Source organism: Doryrhamphus excisus, unplaced genomic scaffold (assembly GCF_037039965.1).
Source record: "Doryrhamphus excisus strain RoL-2023G ecotype Guam unplaced genomic scaffold, RoL_Dexc_Guam_v1.1 HiC_scaffold_24, whole genome shotgun sequence".
Taxonomy (NCBI): domain Eukaryota; kingdom Metazoa; phylum Chordata; class Actinopteri; order Syngnathiformes; family Syngnathidae; genus Doryrhamphus; species Doryrhamphus excisus.
The window spans coordinates 5,559,632-5,575,101 of record NW_027621862.1 but is presented as its reverse complement, the minus strand read 5'-3'; positions in this window follow the sequence as shown (position 1 = coordinate 5,575,101).

Sequence of the window (15,470 nt, the reverse complement as noted above, 5' to 3'; positions counted from 1 at the left end):
CTGCACAGCACCAGCAGCCAAACATGCCTTTTTATTCCAAAGCAACTTGCTCACAATTATCTCTGCTCGGGGGCCAGCATGCAAGCCGAAAAGACAAGCGTGATTATCATGCATGTTTTTTTTTGTATCGCTGACATTAAAAATGCAGCGGTCACATTGCCATAAGTGTTCATGTTCACGTACATATGGACATATGCAAGAAGCTTTCTGCATGGATGATGAAACATGAAATGATTACACTTTGCCAACCTTTACTGAGGGTCCAATAATGTCTAATGTAAACATAAAACATTAATGTAATACATCACACTTTAGATGTCACATACAGTGCAAAGAAATCCAATCCAAAGAAGACAATGTAATGTGAGGTTATTGTTTCACCACAGCGCTATCTGATGGATTTGTTGGGTAACTTATTCAAAAAGATTGTGAAGTTGGGGTATTTAATTTTATTATTAAGTAATCATTTCTAAAGCTAAAATATCACTTATTATTCATTCTGCCCTTCAGTTTGTTATTACAGTTTGTGCTGTCCTCACAACATGTGTCTGTATGCCGCTAGACAGCTAGACAACCAAACGGAAAATTCCAAACACAAGGCTTCCTTTTCTTGCTTTATGAAGCTTTCTTGTAAAACTAAATGGTAACTGAAACATACAGAAAAAATAAAATAAATTCCAATACTGCTCATGTTGCAGGCTAAACACGCATCAGCTAACAGTTAGCTAACAAACTGCAAATGCTAACTAGCAGTAGCATGAAGTTAGAGAACTTGACAAAACAAGTACAACTTTTGAAATAGAAAATGCATCTATGTAAGTGCTTTATACACCAATATACTTACAAAGACGATAATTTCCCAAGAAACAAGCGTTTAGAGCAGGGGTCTCAAACTCAATTTACCTGGGGGCCACCGGAGCTATGTTCTGGGTGAAGCCGGGCCACATCAGGTTTTCAAAAAACCCCCAAAACGCATTTGTTAAAAACTGGAAAAAAATCAATAAAAAAACTATCTTCAATGTTTTGCTTCTGCTATGCCCTACACTTTTTCAGTACTTTGGTTCGGGTTTTCCACACCAAAATATCTGATAAAACATTCCACTGTTCTGAAATATCTTAATTTTTATTTTTCATTTTTCAATTTTTATTTTTTTTATACACAAAATAAGATAAAAAAAAAAACAAATTAAGAATAAAGACAATAAATCAATCAATCAGTAATAAATAATTAAAATAATAATAAAGCAGCAAATAAGAAAAACGTAAGAAACCACATACAGTTGGTAGAGAAATTATTTTTTTCATTATTTAACCTTTAACATGAACATTAATGAAACTTAATAATTTGACCCAATTAGCAAGTTAGCCTAGTACTCAGTTCCATCTGGGAGCAGCATCGTAACTTTAACAACATGTTTGATGAGATGCTTTCTTGACGTGTATTTTCTGTTTTATTCCAAATCATTTCCTGCATTTATTTGTACCCAGCGTCATAAGCCTTTAGCTTCATTGCTAATCCAAAGCAAAACAGGGCGGGGTAACAGGGTAGGGTAACAGTATGGGCAGGGCAAAATCATGTTAATTGTGTCCGGTGTGCACACAGCTTTAAGCTGTCATTTCAACATTAAACTTTGGTATCAAGGTGGGGGCCTCAAACTAGCGTCTCCAGGGGTCTCAGCGGTTTGAGACCCCTGGTTTAGAGCAACTTTCAGCGTGTTTATGAGGTTGTCCCGTTTCGTTTCTGCCTTGAGGCTAGCCTGCTTTTCACCGAGAGAAAAACGGCGAAGCTTGTCTATGAGAGCACTCACTCTCTAGTGGCCCAAAACGATACTTTTTAGTGAAGATGTCTCACTCTGTAAACTTTTTAACCTTAGCATTTTTAACAATATTTATTCGAACTTTTAGCTATTTATTACTTTCATTTTAACTTATGAAATGTATGAATTATTAATGTCTTCCACCTAAAGACATGACACAGTTATTCATTGAGCATCTCCTCCATAGCGCAGCTATGAAACCATTTTCCATCGATTAACTGTCCAATGCTGTCTTCAGGACAATGTTCCATGTAAACACCGGCAAATTGGCTCCTCCTCAAGCAGGAATGACAAAGGGGTCAGTGTTAAATGATCAGCCTCATTCACCCATGGCCATCTAAGTGTCATTTCTACATGAGAACCTCAAGGTCACACCACTCATGTGGCAATAAAGCTCTTGCCTGTGGCTACAGACTGTCAGACTGTCAGCACAAATACATTTCTAGCATGGGAATACTTCAAGGAGTTTCCATATAGACCAGGTGTTTGTTTGTTTTAATTGCCTGCACATGCAATTACCACAGCCTAATGAGTCAGTCATGTAGAACCAGTATAGTCAACAGGCGGCCCGCGGGCTAAAACGGCCCATCGATGACATCACAAACCTTCAGAGCTCTTCTCTCAACATTTTATGCAATACAGTGCATCCGGAAAGTATTCACAGCGCTTCACTTTTTCTACATTCCAAACTGAATTAAATTCATCTCTTACCTCAAAATTCTACACAAAATACTCCATTATGACAAGGTGACAAAAGATTTTTTTTGACATGTTTTGAATTTATTAAAAATAGAAAACAAAAAAATCACATTTACATAAGTATTCACAGCCTTTGCTTAATACTTTGTTGATCCACCTTTGGCAGCAATTACAGCCTCAAGTCTTGAATATGATCCCACAAGTTTAGCACACCTATCTTTAGGCAGTTTTGCCCATTCTTCTTTGCAATAAGTCTCAAGTTCCATCAGGTTGGATGGGAGACGTCTGTGCACAGCCATTTTCAGATCTCTCCAGAGATGTTCGATCGGATTCAGGTCTGGACTCTGGCTGGGCCACTCCAGGACATTCACAGAGTGGTTCTGAAGCCAATCTTTTGAGATCTTGGCTGTGTGCTAATGTCTACTGTCTGTATGGTCAAGGTACATGACCAGTCTACTGAGGTCAAGAGCGCTCTGGAGCAGGTTTTCATCCAGGATATCTCTATATATTGCTGCATTCATTTTCCTTCTATCCTGACTAGTCTGCCAGTTCCTGCTGCTGAAAAACATCCCCACAGCATGATGCTGCCACCACCATGCTTCACTGTAGGGATGGTATTGGCCTGGTGATGAGCAGTGCCTGGTTTCCTCCAAACATGGCGCCTGGCATTCACACCAAAGAGTTCAATCTTTGTCTAATCAGACCAGAGAATTTTGTTTCTCATGGTCTGAGAGTCATTCAGGTGCTTTTTGGCCAATTCCAGACGGGCTGCCATGTTCCTTTTACTAAGGAGTGGCTTTCGTCTGGCCACTCTACCATACAGGCCTGATTGGTGGATTGCTGCAGAGATGGTTGTCCTTCTGGAAGGCTCTCCTCTCTCCACAGAGGAACGCTGGAGCTCTGACAGAGTGACCATCGGGGCCTTGGTCACCTCCCTGACTAAGGCCCTTCTTCCCCGATCGCTCAGTTTAGAAGGCCGGCCAGCTCTAGGAAGAGTCCTGGTGGTTCCAAACGTCTTCCATTTACGAATAATGGAGGCCACTGTGCTCATTGGGACCTTCAAAGCAGCAGAAATGTTTCTGTATCCTTCCCCAGATTTGTGCCTCAAGACAATCCTGTCTCGCAGGTCTACAGACTTCTTTTGACTTCATGCTTGGTGTTTGTGCTCTGACATGCACAGTCAACTGTGGGACCTTATATAGACAGTTATTATATTTCCAAATCATGTCCAATCAACTGAATTTACTGCAGGTGGACTCCAATTAAGCTGTAGAAAGATCTCAAGGAGGATCAGTGGAAAAAAGATGCACCTGAGCTCAATTTTCAGCTTCATGGCAAAGGCTGTGAATACTTATGTAAATGTGATTTTTTTGTTTTCTATTTTTAATAAATTCAAAACATGTCAAAAAAACCTTTTTTCACATTGTCATAATGGAGTATTTTGTGTAGAATTTTGAGGTAAGAGATGAATTTAATTCAGTTTGGAATGAGGCTGTAACATGACAAAATGTAGAAAAAGTGAAGCGCTGTGAATACTTTCCGGATGCACTGTAGATACATTAAAACAGCAGAGCACTCCTCTCATATAGATGATCTTCACTTTTACTCCAAATGCAGAATAAACCCAGCACAGTGATTACAGCTGCCATGCTGTGTATAAATCAGTGTTTGCCAATGAAGTTTATCTATTGAAATGTCTGGATTCCCTTTCTACAAGGAACTGCATTCTTCTGTTTTACTTGTGGACTGCACAGTGGGCGAGTGGTTAGCACGCAGGCCTCACAGCTAGGAGACCCGAGTTCAATTCCACCCTCGGCAGTGTGGAGTTTGCATGTTCTCCCCGCGCATGCATGAGTTTTCTCCGGGTACTCCGGTTTCCTCCCACATTCCAAAAACATGCTAGGTTAATTGGCGACTCCACATTTTCCATAAGTATGAATGTGAGTGTGAATGGTTGTTTGTCTATATGTGCCCTGTGATTGGCTGGCCACCAGTCCAGGGTGTACCCCGCCTCTCGCCCGAAGACAGCTGGGATAGGCTCCAGCATTGGCTGGCGACCAGTCCACAGTGCACCTCGCCTCTCTCCCGAAGACAGCTGGGATCGGCTCCAGCATTGGCTGGCGACCAGTCCAGGGTGTACCCTGCCTCTTGCCCGAAGACAGCTGGGATAGGCTCCAGCATTGGCTGGCAACCAGTCCAGGGTGTACCCCACCTCTTGCCCGAAGACAGCTGGGATAGGCTCCAGCACCCCTGCGTCCCTCGTGAGGATAAGCTGTATAAAATGAATGAATGTCTTACTTGCCACCACGGAGAGATCTTGGACACGCTCCGCCGATATAATCCACCAGCTAGGCATGGATCCCCCGGTTGCCGTGGCAGCCGGTGATCAGATGGCCTTCTCCTCAAAGCATGGTCCAGCTTTTATTGCTGATGTCGAAAGCTGCTCTGACAATCATTGAAAATGTCTGAAAAGAGGAATTACATTTATTGCTATATTTTCTGACAGTGTCAATCCATCCTTTGTGAAGACAGAATTTGCGATGAGCTCATGAGCCTGGGCAGGTGTACCTCATACTGTTTATGACAACATTAAGGGATGTCACACGGCCTAATGGCTACAGACGTATGTGTTTCCATCACATACTGAAAGGCCCTGTGATATTTATAGTAACTTGTCAGAACGGGTTCCAGGCTGGAATATGGAGCCAACGACAGATGGCTTCACTTCCTGTTGTAAGTCACAGCTTTTTAGTAAAAGATGTGACATGAAACGTAAAAATGTACAGAGGCATGTCTATACAAAGAATTTACTAAATGTAGGCAATGTAGTCTCATGGTGAAAAGCGGAGGTGAAGAATGGGTTTGAGTCAAAAATGAATCATATTTACTGACAAATTCAGAGATTCTTTTTATAAGCGCTGTTCAATGTATTACCAATTCCCTGTGTGCGGCTTTTCCTGGCAAGATACATAGACGTTTCTTGGAATAAGTGACATGTTAAATGCCTGAGCCATCTTTCCATCTTTCCTGGGGGAGCCCCTCTGATGCTGATGGTGATGATGTAAGAGCATCATCAGGTTATTAACCTCATGACTGACTGGTATCAGGTAATGTATCCATTCAAAGCGGGGGTATGCTGGAGCCTTCGGGTGACATACAATCATTCACATTCAGTCGCCAATGAACCTAATGGGTTCAAGGAATTCATCTCGATACCTTATGGCAGTCAGAGCACCATTTCCCAGGCAGTAGAGGTCTGTGCGTCCCTCCATGGATATGCCTCCCCAGACCATCACAGACCCACCACCAAACCTGTCATGTTGAACGACGTTGCAGGCAGCATAACGTTCTCCTTGTCTTCTCCAGACTCTTTCACGTCTATCACAGGTGCTCAGGATGAACTTGCTCTGGTCTGTGAAAAGTACAGGGCGCCAGTGGCGGACTTGCCAATTCTGGTGTTCTTGAGCAAATGCCAATCGAGCTCCACGGTGCTGGGCAGTGAGCACAGGGCCCACTACAGGACGTCGGGCCCTCAGGCCACCTTCATGAAGTCTGTTCCTGATTGTTTGGGTAGACACATTCACACCAGCGGTCCTCTGGAGGTCATTCTGTAGGGCACGAGCAGTGCTCAGCCTGTTCCGCCTTGCACAAAGGAGCAGGTATCGGTCCTGCTGTGGGGTTGAGGACCTTCTACGGCCCTGTCCAGCTCTCCGAGAATAACCACCAGTCTCCTGAAACCTCCTCCATGTTCTGGAGATTGTGCTGGGAGACACATTAAACCTTCTTGCTGCAGCACGTGTGGATGTGCCATCCTGGAGAAGTTGGACAACCTGTGCAACTTCTGTAGGGTTAAGGAATGGCCTCATACTGCCAGTAGAGATGATTATGCAAGCCAAAATCAGCACGAGTGGAAAACCAGCCAAAAAAGATCAAGAGGGAGAAACTTGAAATGACCTTCACATGTAAAACCAGTCCTGTTTTGGTTTTCTAATTGTTGCCATTGAAGTGCACCTGTTGTTAATTCCATGAACACCAATACAGCTGAAATTGATTAACGAGGCCCTCAGCTGCTTAACCAACCAGAAAATTATCAGACAGATTTAATTCAATTCATGCCAGGGCCAATAAAAAAAGTGTTTCTTTAATTTTTGTGAGCAGTGTATATATAATAAATATATAATATTTATTTATATATATTATACATATATTTCATATATAATAAAATAAATAATATATGTATATAATTTATATATATAATATATATATAAAACAGTATATATAATATATATATATAATATATTATATATTACATAAATAATATATGTATATAAGATATATATATTATATATATGTACATATATATGTATATAATGTATATATATATTATATATATACATTATATACATATATTATTTATATATATTTATATAATAATATACAGTGAAGAAAATAAGTATTTGAACACCCTGCTATTTTGCTATTTCTCCCACTTAGAAATCATGGAGGGGTCTGAAATTTTCATCGTAGGTGCATGTCCACTGTGAGAGAGATAAACTAAAAAGAAAAATCCAGAAATCACAATGCATGATTTTTTAACAATTTATTTGTGTGATACAGCTGCTAATAAGTATTTGAACACCTGAGAAAATGAATGTTAATATTTGGTACAGTAGCCTTTGTTTGCTATTACAGAGGTCAAACGTTTCCTGTAGTTTTTCACCAGGTTTGCACACACTGCAGGAGGGATCTTGGCCCACTCCTCCACACAGATCTCTAGATCAGTCAGGTTTCTGGGCTGTCGCTGAGAAACACGGAGTTTGAGCTCCCTCCAAAGATTTTCGATTGGGTTCAGGTCTGGAGACTGGCTGGGCCATGCTAGAACCTTGATATGCTTCTTACGGAGCCACTCCTTGGTTTTCCTGGCTGTGTGCTTCGGGTCGTTGTCGTGTTGGAAGACCCAGCCACGACCCATCTTCAATGCTCTGACAGAGGGAAGGAGGTTGTTCCCCAAAATCTCACAATACACGGCCCCAGTCATCCTCTCTTTAATGCAGTGCACTCGTCCTGTCCCATGTGCAGAAAAACACCCCCAAAGCATGATGCTACCACCCCCATGCTTCACAGTAGGGATGGTGTTCTTCGGATTGTACTCTTCATTCTTCTTCCTCCAAACACGCTTATTGGAATTATGACCAAAAAGTTCTATTTTGGTCTCATCTGACCATAAAACTTTCTCCCATGACTCCTCTGTATCATCCAAATGGTCATATGCAAACTTAAGACGGGCCTTGACATGTGCTGGTTTAAGCAGGGGAACCTTTCGTGCCATGCATGATTTCACATCATGACGTCTTAGTGTATTACCTACAGTAACCTTGGAAACGGTGGTCCCAGCTCTTTTCAGGTCATTGACCAAGTCCTGTCGTGTAGTTCTGGGCTGATTCCTCACCTTTCTTAGAATCATTGAGACCCCACGAGGTGATATCTTGCATGGGGCTCCACTCCGATTGAGATTGACCGTCATGTTTAGCTTCTTCCATTTTCTAATGATAGCTCCAACAGTGGACCTTTTTTCACCAAGCTGCTTGGTAATTGCTCCGTAGCCCTTTCCAGCCTTGTGGAGGTGTACAATTTTGTCTCTGGTGTCTTTGGACAGCTCTTTGGTCTTCGCCATGTTACAAGTTAAAGTCTTACTGATTGTATGGGGTGGACAGGTGTCTTTATGCAGCTAACGACCTCAAACAGGTGCATCTGATTCAGGATGATACATGGAGTGCAGGTGGACTTCTAATGGGCAGACTAACAGGTCTTTCAGGGTCAGAATTCTAGATGATACACAGGTGTTCAAATACTTATTTGCAGCTGTATCACACAAATAAATTGTTAAAAAATCATGCATTGTGATTTCTGGATTTTTCTTTTTAGTTTATCTCTCTCACAGTGGACATGCACCTACGATGAAAATTTCAGACCCCTCCATGATTTCTAAGTGGGAGAAATAGCAAAATAGCAGGGTGTTCAAATACTTATTTTCTTCACTGTATGTATATATGTATATAATGTATATATATAATATATATATAAAACAGGATATATATATGTGTGTGTGTATATATATATATATATACATATATATGTGTGTGTGTGTGTGTGTGTGTATATATATGTATAAGTTTGTCACCCCTGGTTTAGGGGGTAAAAACAGAAATAAAAATATTCAGTGATCCTTCATCTTGGTGCTCCCGCACCCTGACTGATTCTGCACAGGTGTTCCTCATCACCTCTGATTACCTGCTTGCTTCCTATTTATACCATCTGGCTCCTCCTCTCAGGTGCAGGTTCTATGTACTCCTATGTCACATCCTAGCATTCCCAGTTTTGGGCCTGGTTTTTAGACTCACCGTTTTTGGATGCCTTTGCCTTTCTGGACTGACTTCTTGTGTACTGACCCCTGCTCAGGTATCTTACCTTACTGCGTTTACGTCGGCCTCCTCAAGTTGAGCCTCAGTGAATTAAATTGTAAGTTTATTTCTAAAATGAAACATGTAATTATGTATAATTCTGGGGCTCCAAATGAAACCACCAGGAAGCTACTGGGTACCTGTGGGAGTTTTAATATCATGGTAAAAACAAACAATCACAGATTGCCTCTATCCCAGTCCCGTGTGCACAAATCAAACATGAAAAGGTCATATATTCATCATGAATGCATGCAGATTGTCTTGCATATCGGCAGTGAGGATCTAATTGGGTGTCATTGAGAGAAGCTTGTTATGGTGCAATCGGAGAAATGAGTCACGCAGATAATTCTATGGATCATTCCATATCTTAAGCAGCAGCACCAGCCTCCATATTTCTACCATTTACCCGATGTGTCCCCATTTCTTCCCCCCTATACTCACACACTTGTCTCTTTTAGCCCCCGCCCCCTCCCCAGGATGCTTATTAAATAGGTCTGACGTATTTCCATGCCAAGAATGACGCAGATGTGTTTGTGAGAGAGGGAGGGGTTGTCGACCTCGGGAGAGAGAGAGTGGGGGAGCGGGGGGTACAGAGCAAGCAGGAAGAGGAGCGAGAAATGAAAGGAGACAAAATGGGAAATGTGTGCGTAATGTGTGGAGTGGAGGTGACGGAGTGAGACAGATGAAGAGGGGGAGTGAGAGCGTGAGGGTGGGGGGGCTGATGAATGAATGTTTGTGCAAAGGCAAATGTCAATTTACTACACCAAGTGAGTGTTTCAAATTGAAGTGAAGTTCAAGACTCGATGCAAAGCCATCAAACAATTTCCATTTTTTCCCCTACATAACTATCTGATACATGTGGACGGGTTACTTTTATTATAAATATCAGTTTATCAGTAAGATCTGTTCACCACTTAATCAGGAGGGGATAATGTCACCTGACTGATGTCATATGACATCTACCAAGTCAGGTTTCTGTGATCAACCCTAACTATCTTCATGATCGACTAGTAGCTTATGATCGGCGTAATGGTTACCCCTGATTTAGAGTCTCTGATGAACTTGGCTTATTCCAAAAGTTTAGGACAATACAAACTTTCAAGCGAGGGCTTGAACATATTTTGGTTTGTGTTTTATTTGGGCCGACTTCTTCACGGCTCAGCGAGGTCACTCTGACAAGCCAATGCACTTAAAAAACAATTAAAATTTAAACTCCCCAAATTGAAATGGCGTAAGTAAGCAACTCAGGTTGTTTGAAACGCTTATATAACGTGATAACATTGAATCAAGCTCAAGTGCATTGCATAACAAGCGCATACACACTCCCACATAACCGAGCAACATATTGTGACGATAGCTATAGAGACCATCACAAGTCATATGATAGCTATTATGCTCACTTTTCAGGTGGGAAATGGCTATTAGCAACCCCTCTCCTTGTATGCACACTCTATATTGCTACACAGACTAGCACTTTTGCTCCGTGACTTGCACAACATAAACACAGCTAGCAGTACACTGATCAATTGTTACTTCCTGCTTGCTCTTCTGACCAAGTAATGCTGGAAAGGTGTAGGGCCTCAGGAGCAGTTTGTCCTGGGATTATTTGTCAATTTGGCTTTACGGTTCGACCCCAGGATGCGGAGAACAGGACCACAGGAAGTCAAATACAAAACAAGAGCATCCAAAACTGAAACTATAGCCCAGAGAGGGAACATAGACAAACTGTCACGTGGGAACCTACACAGGGTGTGACAGTATTATTATTATTACTATACATGCCATCTTGGATTTTTTTGGTTTTAATTCAGCATTTCTTTCCCTAAGAGGACTGACTTTTTTTTTCTCCAACATCTTTTACGGGCGTGGCTTGCTCTCTCACTAGGATTCCCGTTTGCTTCATTAAACATGCATGGAGTCGCCGCTCGATTGTGAGGATGAAACACCAGCAATAAGCGCTAACATGTTTTAATTAACGACTCTCTATGAAAAGTCTAAAGTGTGTGCGTTTGGTGTCCTCCCCTCCGGTCGAACGTAGTCTGAAGCAGAGACAGCAGTCCAGCATGAAGCTCCACAGTGTTCTAGTCATTCAATGACTCACTCTGGTCTCCACCTGCAGCACAGGGACTATTTACATTTTATACCTTTTTATATCTCTTCCTAGCTAAATAAACATCTGAGCCCACCTGTGACCTATCTGCAGCAGGTCTGCGGTGCTGTGCTATGTGCCCATCTTATCCTATCTTATTTCACAATGGAGGTTGCTTGTTTGTTTGGTTTTTTGCATATACAGTATGCTACACACCTTTCAATAAGTTACCTTAAGCCACCTCCACACAGAGATCCCACAAGCACTTATTGTGAGTTGTACTACTTATATTGCCAGTTTTGCAATAATGGCTGTGTTGAGTTAGTTTCTGAGAACAGTAAATCCACTGTTAAGTATATCCAAGTTTCATTTGCCTGTGACTCTTCTCTCCTTATATGAACCAAAAAAAAGAATACATTTCCAGCCCAGACAAACAGGAAATGACCGCTTTGCGTTCACCCTCTTGTTACCCAAACTCATTAGCGCATAATTGAAAGTAACCACACTGATGATGAGAGGCACATGAGAAGCGGCATCCCGGGGGTCTTTGCAATTTACAAACTAGTAATGACACGAAGACAAAGCTATTGTTTACCACAACTCAGTGGAGACCGGATTGGGGCTGCATGTGTTCAAGCGAGAAGGAATAGACTTTGTGTTTTGACATGCCTGCCCTCCAAGATGAGGCAGGTTTGCCTTTTCCCCGAAGGAGAAAAATCTAATCAAAGATGATGCCACCAGTGTGTGTGTGTTGATAAAAATGAAACCATACATGCTCACAATATTAGGTACACTTGCACAATCCAATACAGGAGCTCCTTTTATTCATAACATTTCTAGCGCTTATCCTTACGAGGGTCGCGGGGGTGCTGGAGCCTATCCCAGCTGTCTTCGGGTGAGAGGCGGGGTATACCCTGGACTGGTGGCCAGCCAATCACAGGGCACATATAGACAAACAACCATTCACACTCACATTCATACCTATGGACAATTTGGAGTGGCCAATTAACCTAGCATGTTTTTGGAATGTGGGAGGAAACCGGAGTACCCGGAGAAAACCCACGCATGCATGAGAGAACATGCAAACTCCACACAGAGATGGCCGAGGGTGGGATTGAACTCGGGTGTCCTAGCTGTGAGGCCTGCGTGCTAACTACTCGGCGCTGTGCAGCCCACGTTTTGTATTTCATAAATTCGTCTTCTCACACTAATAACTGAAAACCTGAATGAAAAGGAGGTTTGCCCACCTCTGCCGGGCCCCTCCAGCTGCATCAACTGCCTTCTAAAATGGCGGCACTTGTCTGTCAGTTTGCCAAAATCAGTGTACACAACGCGCGTCTCAAACGCTCACTTGTCACAGTGAGACCTGCACACAATGAAAGTGCTCCTGCACTAAAAGTGCTACATCACGTCTGCATGCTCTCAAATCCGTACTGAGGAGGTACTCATCCCACCTTTTGCCAACACTTGCATGTACAGCGGGTCGGGACCGGGGCTTTATAGCTAGGACAGGAAGTCCCACACAGGGCAGACATGCTTGTTCTGAATGATGCAGCGGGGCTTAACGGCATGTATTAGCTGATATTGATACTGTGCTTTTTCACTGATATCGGCCAATACCGATTGGTGGAGGCTGATCGATCAGAAATAGGAGCTCACGATGCATGTTCTAAAACAATTTCAGTGTCCTCTTCTGAACTAGGATTATTTCTGTTACTACTATGTCAAAGGTCTCAAACAAGCGCACATTGTTTGAGAGTTTATACGCCTCTAGTACAGAGTACAAACTGTCACGGTCCGTCATGCGGGTGTTGCGGTGCGACCCCAGGATGCAGAGATGAAACGAATGGTGCAGGAAAAAGCTTAGCCTTTATTTTAGAAATTTGGAGAATGCAGCACTGGCAAACGACACGTAGCTAAGAGCAAACAATGAACCAACAAAAAACAGACGCACCCGGCTGAACTAAATAAGACTATCAAATTAGAAACAGGTGCGCATAGAAAGGGAAAGTAAAAGTGACGGGACACAGAACAGACCAGCACAGGAAATACTACAAAATAAAAGCATGAAAACCGGAACTAAGGCAAAGAACGTGAAACACAAAAACTGTCACACAGGAGGCGATGCAGATTGTGACAACAAACTGTTAATTTATTTTTTACTATGTAGCTCTAACATTGCAATGACCTAAAAATTATTATTTTCTGCACTGCCTAATGTCTTTTAATGTGCGACTCTCTCACACAAACACATTTGTCCCACTTTGTGCACCCCTACTCCTCACTTTCCTCCCTGACATTCCTCTCGGTTCCCTGATGAGCACTTTTCTCCAGCTGTGATCCGACACGGATTCTCAGGATGGCTTTGTGTGTGGATGTGACAGCGAGAGAGAGAGAGAGAAACGTCCCATGTGACACCGAGCCCCCTTGCTGAGGTGACGATCTGTATTTCGGCAGCATTCTCTGCGCCATGCCTGCAGATATTTCGCACAAATACATTAGGCACAAAAGAATAGTTGACAGTGCTTGCCGCTTTTGAAGCACCAAGCTGAGGTGACACAGGAGCTGCTTTGTTAGATAGTCTTCCCTCCGGAGAGACTATCGGAAGAAATAAATGTACTTCTCATAGCTTCCTAGGCATTGACACTACTGGGAGAAAAAGTACACACTAGTCATAATAGTCTGTATTTGTGCAATGAAGTAACCCTCACATTTATGGATGAATAATAACAGGTAAAACAAAACAAAAATCTACAATAAACAAAAAAGCAGGGAATCAAAAAGGTGTGGCTAGGGGGCAGCAGGAAACAGGGAGCAATCTGGCAACAGATTGGCAGCAATCTGGGGAAACAGAGCCTTCTCCATCGCTGCCCCCGCCCTCTGGAACTCTTTGCCCCGTTCACTCCGTTCTTGCCCCGACCTTCCCACCTTCAAAAAATAACTAAAAACCCACCTGTTTAAATCCGTTTTTAATGTCTAACTTTTTATACCTGACTGCTGTGCCCCGCCCTGCTTTTAGTCTTGTTTTAGCTTTGGATATTGTATTTTAATGCATCGTTTACTCGTTCTTACTCAACTCTATTTTTATTTCTTTTTTCTCTACTGCATCTTTGCATCTCTGCATCTTTTCTAAGCATCTTTGAGTACTCTGTAAAGCGTTATACAAATAAAATGTATTATTATTATAATGATTATTACTATTATTCACGGGCTGCACGGCGGCTCACAGCTAGGAGACCCGGGTTCAATTCCACCCTCGGCCATCTCTGTGTGGAGTTTTCATGTTCTCCCGTGCATGCGTGGGTTTTCTCCGGGTACTCCGGTTTCCTCCCACATTCCAAAAACATGCTAGGTTAATTGGCCACTCCAAATTGTCCATAGGTATGAATGTGAGTGTGAATGGTTGTTTGTCTATGTGTGCCCTGTGATTGTGATTGGCTGGCCACCAGTCCAGGGTGTACCCCGCCTCTCGCCCGAAGACAGCTGGGATAGGCTCCAGCACCCCCGTGACCCTCGTGAGGATAAGTGGTAGAAAATGAATGAATGAATTATTATTGCCAGCAGGTGAGTTTGGAGAAAACCCACACATTCACAGGAGGAACATGCAAACTCCACACAGGAAAAATAAAAATTCCTGCAAAGGAAAATATTAGCTTTAAATCACCTTTTCCAACAGATGCTCCTCCTGGTTCACCAAGACTTATAACCCAGCTTGCGTTAGTCCAGCTGAATCAATTTGGTTTAGCCCCCTGGAAGCTGCCCCCGTGCCCTAAATCCCCCACGAAAGTCAAATCAAGGACACATTTCCTGTTTATCTCCATAGTCGCCTCCATAAGCCATGCAAACAGAGCATGGACTCATCACATAATGGGAGATTTTGAATGACTTCCATCCATTTCTAACAGTCAGATCACACAGATCACATAGAACAAGCCCCTGGTCCTCATCAGCCCGGCGTGTCATGGCTGACCTTTTCTTTCTCTTGCTGTCTGAAGTGATTAGCTGTCATCAAATGGCGGATACGCCACATCTTTGCAGAATTCCTAAACAACTTAAGCCAAGGTCTCCTGTGTGTCACAACAAGATGGGAGCATTTTCTCATTTTCTTTATTCTAAAGCACCCCTTGAACTCTTTTTGTGCTGGAGTGGAGGAGATAACCTCCTATCTAAAAGCGAGTTAATTAGAAGTGAGCGCATGAAAGAAGTTGAGACACTGGCTGGTGTACCACGCTTAAGCCTCAGGAAATCATGAGATCCGAGATGACCTTCACTGAAGAGCTGATGCAATGAACAAACACCCCAGAAGCCATTAGATGTGGTGCATCATTATATTTTATTTCAACATATATTAACATCTTTTTTGATTATTATTAAAGACAGATTATTTACAAGGTTCTACAACAA